Source organism: Gekko japonicus, unplaced genomic scaffold, assembly GCF_001447785.1.
Source record: "Gekko japonicus isolate JY-2015 unplaced genomic scaffold, Gekko_japonicus_V1.1 scaffold1096, whole genome shotgun sequence".
NCBI classification, from domain to species: Eukaryota; Metazoa; Chordata; class Lepidosauria; order Squamata; family Gekkonidae; genus Gekko; species Gekko japonicus.
In genome coordinates this window covers 237,397-244,592 of record NW_015161985.1, presented here as the reverse complement: position 1 = coordinate 244,592, position 7,196 = coordinate 237,397, and positions in this window count along the sequence as shown.

The following is a 7,196-nucleotide window of genomic DNA, read 5'->3' as shown; positions in this document are numbered from 1 at the left end:
AACATTGCCTGCATCTCTTGCTTCTGCAGACTCAGCTCTGTCCCGAAGAAACACTTCAATTGTTGTCAAGAAGCCCAGCCCGCCCTCTCCCTCAGCCCTTCCTTCTCCCCTTTTCTGCCAGGTAGCTTTTCCGCACCGTTTGTCCACACCCTTGTGTCTCCTATAAAGGTCCAATAGATACCATCATTTCCTACTGGTCTGGATGCCTTCCAGGCAGAGCTGAAACGTCTCTTCTCTGGGCAAGCTCCGGAAGAACTGGTTATTCCAATTCCTGGCAGTGTCTGAGTCTCGTTTCGTGGCTGGAGAGCAGGCCCGTAGCTAACATGGGCCCACGGGGCCCGGCCCCGTTGTGTTTCTTCTGCGCCCCCTCCCTCCAGGGCTGCCCCCAAAGTGCTCCAACTTACCACCTGCACTGTACTTCCATTTAATTAGCTGGCGGGCCCCCCCAAGGCCCCCTCCCAAAGAATTCCCTAGCTACGGGGCTGCTGGAGAGCTCTCTGTCTGTCTGTCTGTCTGTCTCTTTTTAACAGCCCCAAAAGGACTGAATTTTTAAATTGCATTTCCTAAATAAATTACAAGAAATCAAGGGAGGGGAATCTATAAACGATGGGAGAAAGTAAAGTAAACCACCAAAAACCCAAGAGATGAAGGTCATACATGCTTACAGAATTAGCTTTTTAAACAATTAATGTTTAACGTTGAAGGTGAACGATCATGGTGTCGCTTCTATCATCAATCCCAGCAAATCTGACCATATGCAGAGGCATAAAAAGGTAAAGGTTCCCTTGCTCGAAAGCCAGTCAAGTCCGACTCTAAGGTTGCGGTGCTTATCTCTGTTTCTAAGCCGAAGAGCCAGCGCTGTCCGAAGACGTTTCCGTGGTCATGTGGCCGGCATGACTAAACACCGAGGCGCACGGAACGTTGTTTACCTTCCCACCGAAGTGGTACCTATTTATCGACTTGCAATTTCTTGCTTTCGAACTGCTAGGTTGGCAGGAGCTGGAACTAGAGATGGGAGCTCACTTCGTCATGCGGCACCCGGGTCTCGAACTGCTGAACTACTGTCCTTCCACAGCCTGCAGTTCAGCGTCTTAACTACTTGAGCCACCACAGCTCCATATACAGAGGCATAAAAAAAGGTAAAGGTTCCCTTGCTCGAAAGCCAGTCTCATCTCCGTTTCAAAGCCGAAGAACCAGCGCTGTCCAAAGACGTTTCCGTGGTCATGTGGCCGGCATGACAAAACACCAAGGTGCACGGAACTCTGTTACCTTCCCACCTTTTACTACCTTTTACTGCAAACATCAGGAAACATCAGCATCTTTTTTCTTTAAACGTTTTTGTTCCCCACTTAATGGCCTCCCCCCATCTTAAAACGGAGTCTTCTTCAGCGAATGTGATTGCTGTCTCATCTTCTCTTCCTTTGTTGTAATTTTCTTCTCTTTATCTTCTTCTCCTTTTAGTTCTTATTGTTGCAGCAGTAGCTGACCAGCCTTGGGCAGAGTCAAGTCTTTCCTTTTTGTTCATATCTTCAATTGTAAAGGTAGTTATATTGCTTTAGGTTGTAGAGTCTAATTGTCTCCTGGAGAATCTGGCCACCATCTCACCGAGCAGATTATCTTCTTTATATATATTCCAAATATGTCCAGAGATCATATCCATTCGCTTTATGAGAGGTCTCTCTTTGAGACATTCTGGGACAGTCCTGCGACAGGAATAAGGAGTCCCAACTCTGGGACGTTTTGTCCTCTCTGCCACTCAGTTGTCGGATTCTGCCTGCGCTCAGGCACTGCCACTGTGCCCACGCAGAGTGTCGAGCAGGGGTCCCCAAACTTTATGAGCCTGTGGGCAGTTTTGGGATTCTGATACAAAATGGCTGCCGTGGGAGGCGGAGACATGTGCGAGCGCAGAGGAAGTCCACGTGCGGGGGAGGAAGAGGGTGATTTTTAAAAAAATACACTGGGGAAAAGGAGTGACCGATGCTGGTGGCAGCTACCGCTGATGTAACATTGTTTTAATCGGCACTGCCGGTCAGATCTCCGAGGGCCTATCAGAAGCTGTGCTGGGCAAGCCCGATTTCGTTAGATTTCGGAAGCTAAGCAGGGTTGATTCTGGCAAGTACTTGGATGGGAGACCTCCTGGGAATACCAGCAGTCGGGAGGAGTCACCAGCAATGCTTTCTCTAAGCTGTGGAGTCTTGTGAGCAAAAATTCTACTTTGTGAGCTCCAGGCATTAAAGTTGTGAGCAAGCAATTTGGCTGCTGCATAAATTAGTTTGCTCTGGAGCCATCCTTTCTGAGATAAGACAAGAATGTGTGAGCCGGAGGCTAAAAAATGGTGAGCTAGCTCACAGTAACTCAGCTTAGAGGTAACACTGGTCACCAGAGGTCGCCATGACTTCCAGGTGCACACCCATGCTATGGAGACTTGTGAGCAACAATTCTACTTCTTGAGCTGCTGGCATTAAAGTTGCGAGCGAGCAATTTGGCTATGGCACAAACCAGTTTGCTCCGGAGCCCTCCTTCTTGAGCCAAGACAAAAATGTGTGAGCTGGAGGCTAAAAAACTGTGAGCTAACTCAGATTAACTCAAGCTTAGAGGGAACATTAGTGCACACAAGCACACACACACACGAAAAATATAGGTGGGGAGGAAAGCTGTGCTGGTCAGGAGCCACATCTGGCTCAACCCACTGTCAGGTAGCCCTGTCATAGAACTGGAATGTGGAGGGGTGCACCGCCTCCTCCTTGTTCCCAGCTCATCCCTGTCTGGCTTCTGGCTGCTATCTCTGGCCTGACCTTGTTGTCGTTCTCCAGCTGCAAATTAACTTGTCTGGGAAACTTAATGGCTTAGGCGCTTGCCTGCTTCTTGCTGCTCGCGCGCAAGAAATGTACTCATTGGCTTGGGCTTAGGGGGGGGAGTTTGATTACACTATGCCAGTGGCTATCATACTACAGGTCATTCCTGACACAAGCTGTATACACGTTCTTTAGTAATGGACTATCAATAAAACACTTATCTTCTTAAGAAGCCTTCTGTGTGTTGTGACCTGACTAAGGAGCCTGACACGCACCTTCTGAAAATTCTTGGTGGGCATCCGGTAAGGTGTTTGCGGGAAACAAGAAAACAGAGAGCCACACCAGTCAAAGGAGATTTAAAAAATAAGGCCAAAGTTGATGGTGTAAAATCAGGTAAAATTTATTACTTTGTTCAGATCCCCCAGATGGAGCCTGTTGGTGCAAGGCGTAGGGAATTTTTGGAAATTTAACAGAGTGCTAAAATATATTTTGCCTGATTTTGCACCTGTGGCCTTACATTTGCCTTCTTTTAAAAATTTTAAAATGTTTTTATCAATACAAAAATAACCATATAAATAACATAAACAATTTTTTAAAAATCTTCTAAGAAGAAGAAGAAGAGATTGGATTTATACCCCACCCTTCACAACCCAAAGGTGTCTCAGAGCAGCTTACAAACGCCTTTCCCTTTCCCTCCCCACAACAAACACCCTGTGAGGTAAAAGAAGAAGAAGAAGAGATTGGATTTCTACCCCACCCTTCACTACCCAAAGGTGTCTCAGAGCAGCTTACAAACGCCTTTCCCTTCCCCTTCCCATAACAGACACCCTGTGAGGCAGGTGGGGCTGAGAGAGCTCTGACAGAAATGGTTCTTTTTCAAGAAGAAGAAGAGAAGAAGAGATTGGATTTATACCCCGCCCTTCACTACCCAAAGGAGTCTCAGAGTGGCTTACAAACTCCTTTCTCTTCCCCTCCCCACAACAGATGCCCTGTGAGGCAGGTGGGGCTGAGAGAGCTCTGACAGAAACTGCTCTTTTTCAAGAACAGCTCTTCTCAGAACTACGGCTCGCCCAAGGTCATCCAGCCAGGTGCAAGTGGAGGAGTGGGGGAATCAAACCCGGTTCTCCCAGATTAGAGTCCGCGCACTTAACCACTACACCAAACTGGCTCTCTGGGAACGACAATTCCCAGAATTCTTTTGGGGAAGCCAGGGCAGCTAAACCGTGTATCTGTTACATATGCATTCTGTCTTCCATCCTCACAACACTCCTGCGAGGTAGATCGGGCTCCGAGAGCACAGCTGGCTCAAGGTCGCCCTGCAGATTTTGTGGCAGAGTTGGGATTGGAATCCAGAACTCCCAGCCTGACCCTAGCCGCTGTAACAAGCTGACTCTCGGCATGGTATATGACCAAGGCATGTTTGTGATGTCTGCATGCCTATTATCCAATACGTTTGTCTGTCTGCTGGGGAGGTGAATTTAAAGACTTGCAGTCGCCCTGGCAGCAGTGTGGTTTTGCACGTTCCACTGCAGAGGAAACAGGCGGGGCAAAGCGGTCACTGGAAAAAGGACGGTTGCTCTGTAGGCATTTCCTTCCTTCGTAAGTGTAACCACTTTCCTCCCGTGTGTTTCCACGACTGAACCTTGCAATCAGCACTATTACTTGGTATAGTTGTCTGAGACTGAAGCCACTTTAGATTAGCAGGGCGGAGGGAGATGACACGCTTGAATGCTGGCGGATGGGCTGTGGCTCAGCGGTAGAGTCACAGCCTGGCCTGCAGAAGGTCCCTGGTTCAAGTCCTGGCACCTTCAGTTAAGGATCAAGTAGGAGGTGATGGGAAAGACCTCAGCCCGAGACCCTGGAGAGCCGCTGCCTGACTGTGATGGAGTAAGGGTGGGGAAGGGCCGTGGCTCATTGGTAGAGCATCTGCTTGGGATGCAGAAGGTCCCGAGTTCAGTCCCCAGCATCTCCAGCAAAAAGATCTGGCAGTAGACGATGTGAAGGACCTCTGCCCGAGACAACACTGGACTTGGTTCCCTCTAATTTGTGGAGTCTTGTGAGCAGAAATTCTACTTTGTGAGCTCCTGGCATTCAAGTTGTGAGTGAGCGATTTGGCTGCTGCATGCATGCGTTTGCTCTGGAGCCCTCCTTTCTGAGCGAAGGCAAAAAATCTGTGAGCTGGAGGCTAAAGAACTGTGAGCTGGCTCACACTAACTCAGCTTAGAGGGAACACTGCGACAAGACTGATAGAGTATAAGGCCACTTTACGTGTTCAGTGCGGTCATATGTCAAAGAACTCCCTCCCAGTGGAAAGCCGGGAAGTCAGGAAGATTTCTGTGTGCAAGGGTTACAGCAACAGTGTGGAGATTATGTGGATAGTCCAGTTCCCACTAGTTAGCAGAGGGCTTTAAATAAAGTGACAAACGCAGGAGAGCGTCGCTTTACCAGGTCACCCAGCTTACAAAGCTACACGGAGCCACATTGCAAGTTTAGAAGAGAAATGCAGATTGCACAGAGGGAGTCAATGCCATCGAAAGGATGGGACATTCCATGAACAATGCAGTAGGGTTAGAGTTGCAGGGCCAATCAGAAGTCTTAAGATAGAACTGAAACAAAACATTGATACAAAACTTCCATAGTAGGATCCTCATTTCAGCAAGCTCTACACAAGTCCCTGATAATGTATCCAAGTAACTTTGCGTATCATTTACTACATTGCAATTCTATTGCCTGCTGCCAGCTTGGGTTGGGAGATTCCTGGAGATTTTGGGGTGAAGACTCGGCGGGGGGGGGTTGTTGGGTAGGGAGCTTGGCAGGGAAGCAATGCCCATAGAATTCACCCTCCGAAATGGCCGTTTCCACCAGGGGGACCGGTCTCCGTAGTCTGGAGATCGGTTGTAATTTTGGGTGATCTTCAGGCCCCAACTGGAAGAATGGCAACCCTAGGCTAAGACAGAAGGGGGACTGACAGTGGCAGCCCCAGGTTTTTTCGCCCACTAGGTAAGGATTCATTCTGGCGCCCCGTGTGAGGCGGGACGGGGGCGGGCGCTGGAACCGCAGCAGGCAGGCCAAGGGGTTGAAGCTGCAAATGCATGTGGGGGGCGGGATCAGAGGTCATTTCGGGGGGGGGAACGTGGGGGAATGCAGTTCCCCCGGGTGAGGTGTGGGGGGTGGGGCACACAACGAAGCCACACACCCCGCTTCCGGCCCTCATTCAGCCAGGAGGAGGCAGGAGAAGAGGGAGGGTAAGTTGCTTCCTCCCCGCCTCTCCCCACCCCTGCCTGCCTGGGGCCAGGGAGGGCCTTGGCGGGGCTTCCTCGCACTCCCGCCCGCCTTGCAGGTCCATCGCCGGGACTTATGATGTCAGGGGGTGTGGCATATGCTAATGAGTTATGCTAATGAGTTCCCCTAGCTCTTTTTCTACGAAATGACCCCTGGGCGGGATCGCTCAAGGGGATGGGGCAGGGGTCTGTGCCAGGCTGTAAAAGGAGCTCCAAAGAGACTGTGGGGGCGGAGGTGGCAGAGGGTGAGCGGCACTTTCCTGTCCCCCCTCCTCCTTCTCTTTCTGTCTGGGGGGCTGCAAAGAGGGGAGTCTCATGCCGGGGAAGGAGCAAGAAGCTGGCAAGGAGGCTTCCCGTGCGGGCCGAGGAGGGGACGAGGCCAGAATGCCACCCTCATCGAGCCGTCACCCTAAAATTTAACAATAATGGGCCAGCCCTGGGAACTGACCTTGGGAGCCCCGGGCAGGGCATGCAGAAGGCAAGCGGGTTCCCCTAGTGACGCGTCCAGGCTGGAGAAGGAAAGGGAAGACCGGCAAAGGCAGTGCTCTCTCGTAAAAATCCGCAAGCCCTGGGCCCTGCCGCCTGAGAACGGTTCTTTCCATGAACCCTCCTGGTTTTCCTCCCGAGGGCTGGGCTGTGCCACTCACAAGCCTGGCACCGTGCCCCCATGCGAGAAGAATGGCTCTTTGGCTCCGTGCTCCAACAGCACCAGGAAGAACTGGCTCCCCTGCTTGCAACCGCCTTGGAATGATAGAGTTGGAAGGGACCTCCAGGGTCATCGAATCCAACCCCTTGCACAACTACCTCCCTCCACACCCCCAGTGACCCCCTGCTCCATGCCCAGAAGATGGCAAAAACCCTCCAGGATCCCTGGCCAAACTGACCTGGGAGAAAATTGCTTCCTGCCCCCAAAGTGGCAATTAGCATTTTCCTGGGCGTGGAAGAAAGGGCCACAAGAACTAAGCACTGAGAACTAACCCTTCCTGCCTTCCCTCTCATGATCTGCCTAAATTCACAGAATCCGCATTGCTGTCAGATGGCCCTCAAGCCTCTATTTGAAAACCTCCAGAGAAGGCGAGCCCACCACCTCCCGAGGAAGCCTGTCCCACTGAGGAACCGC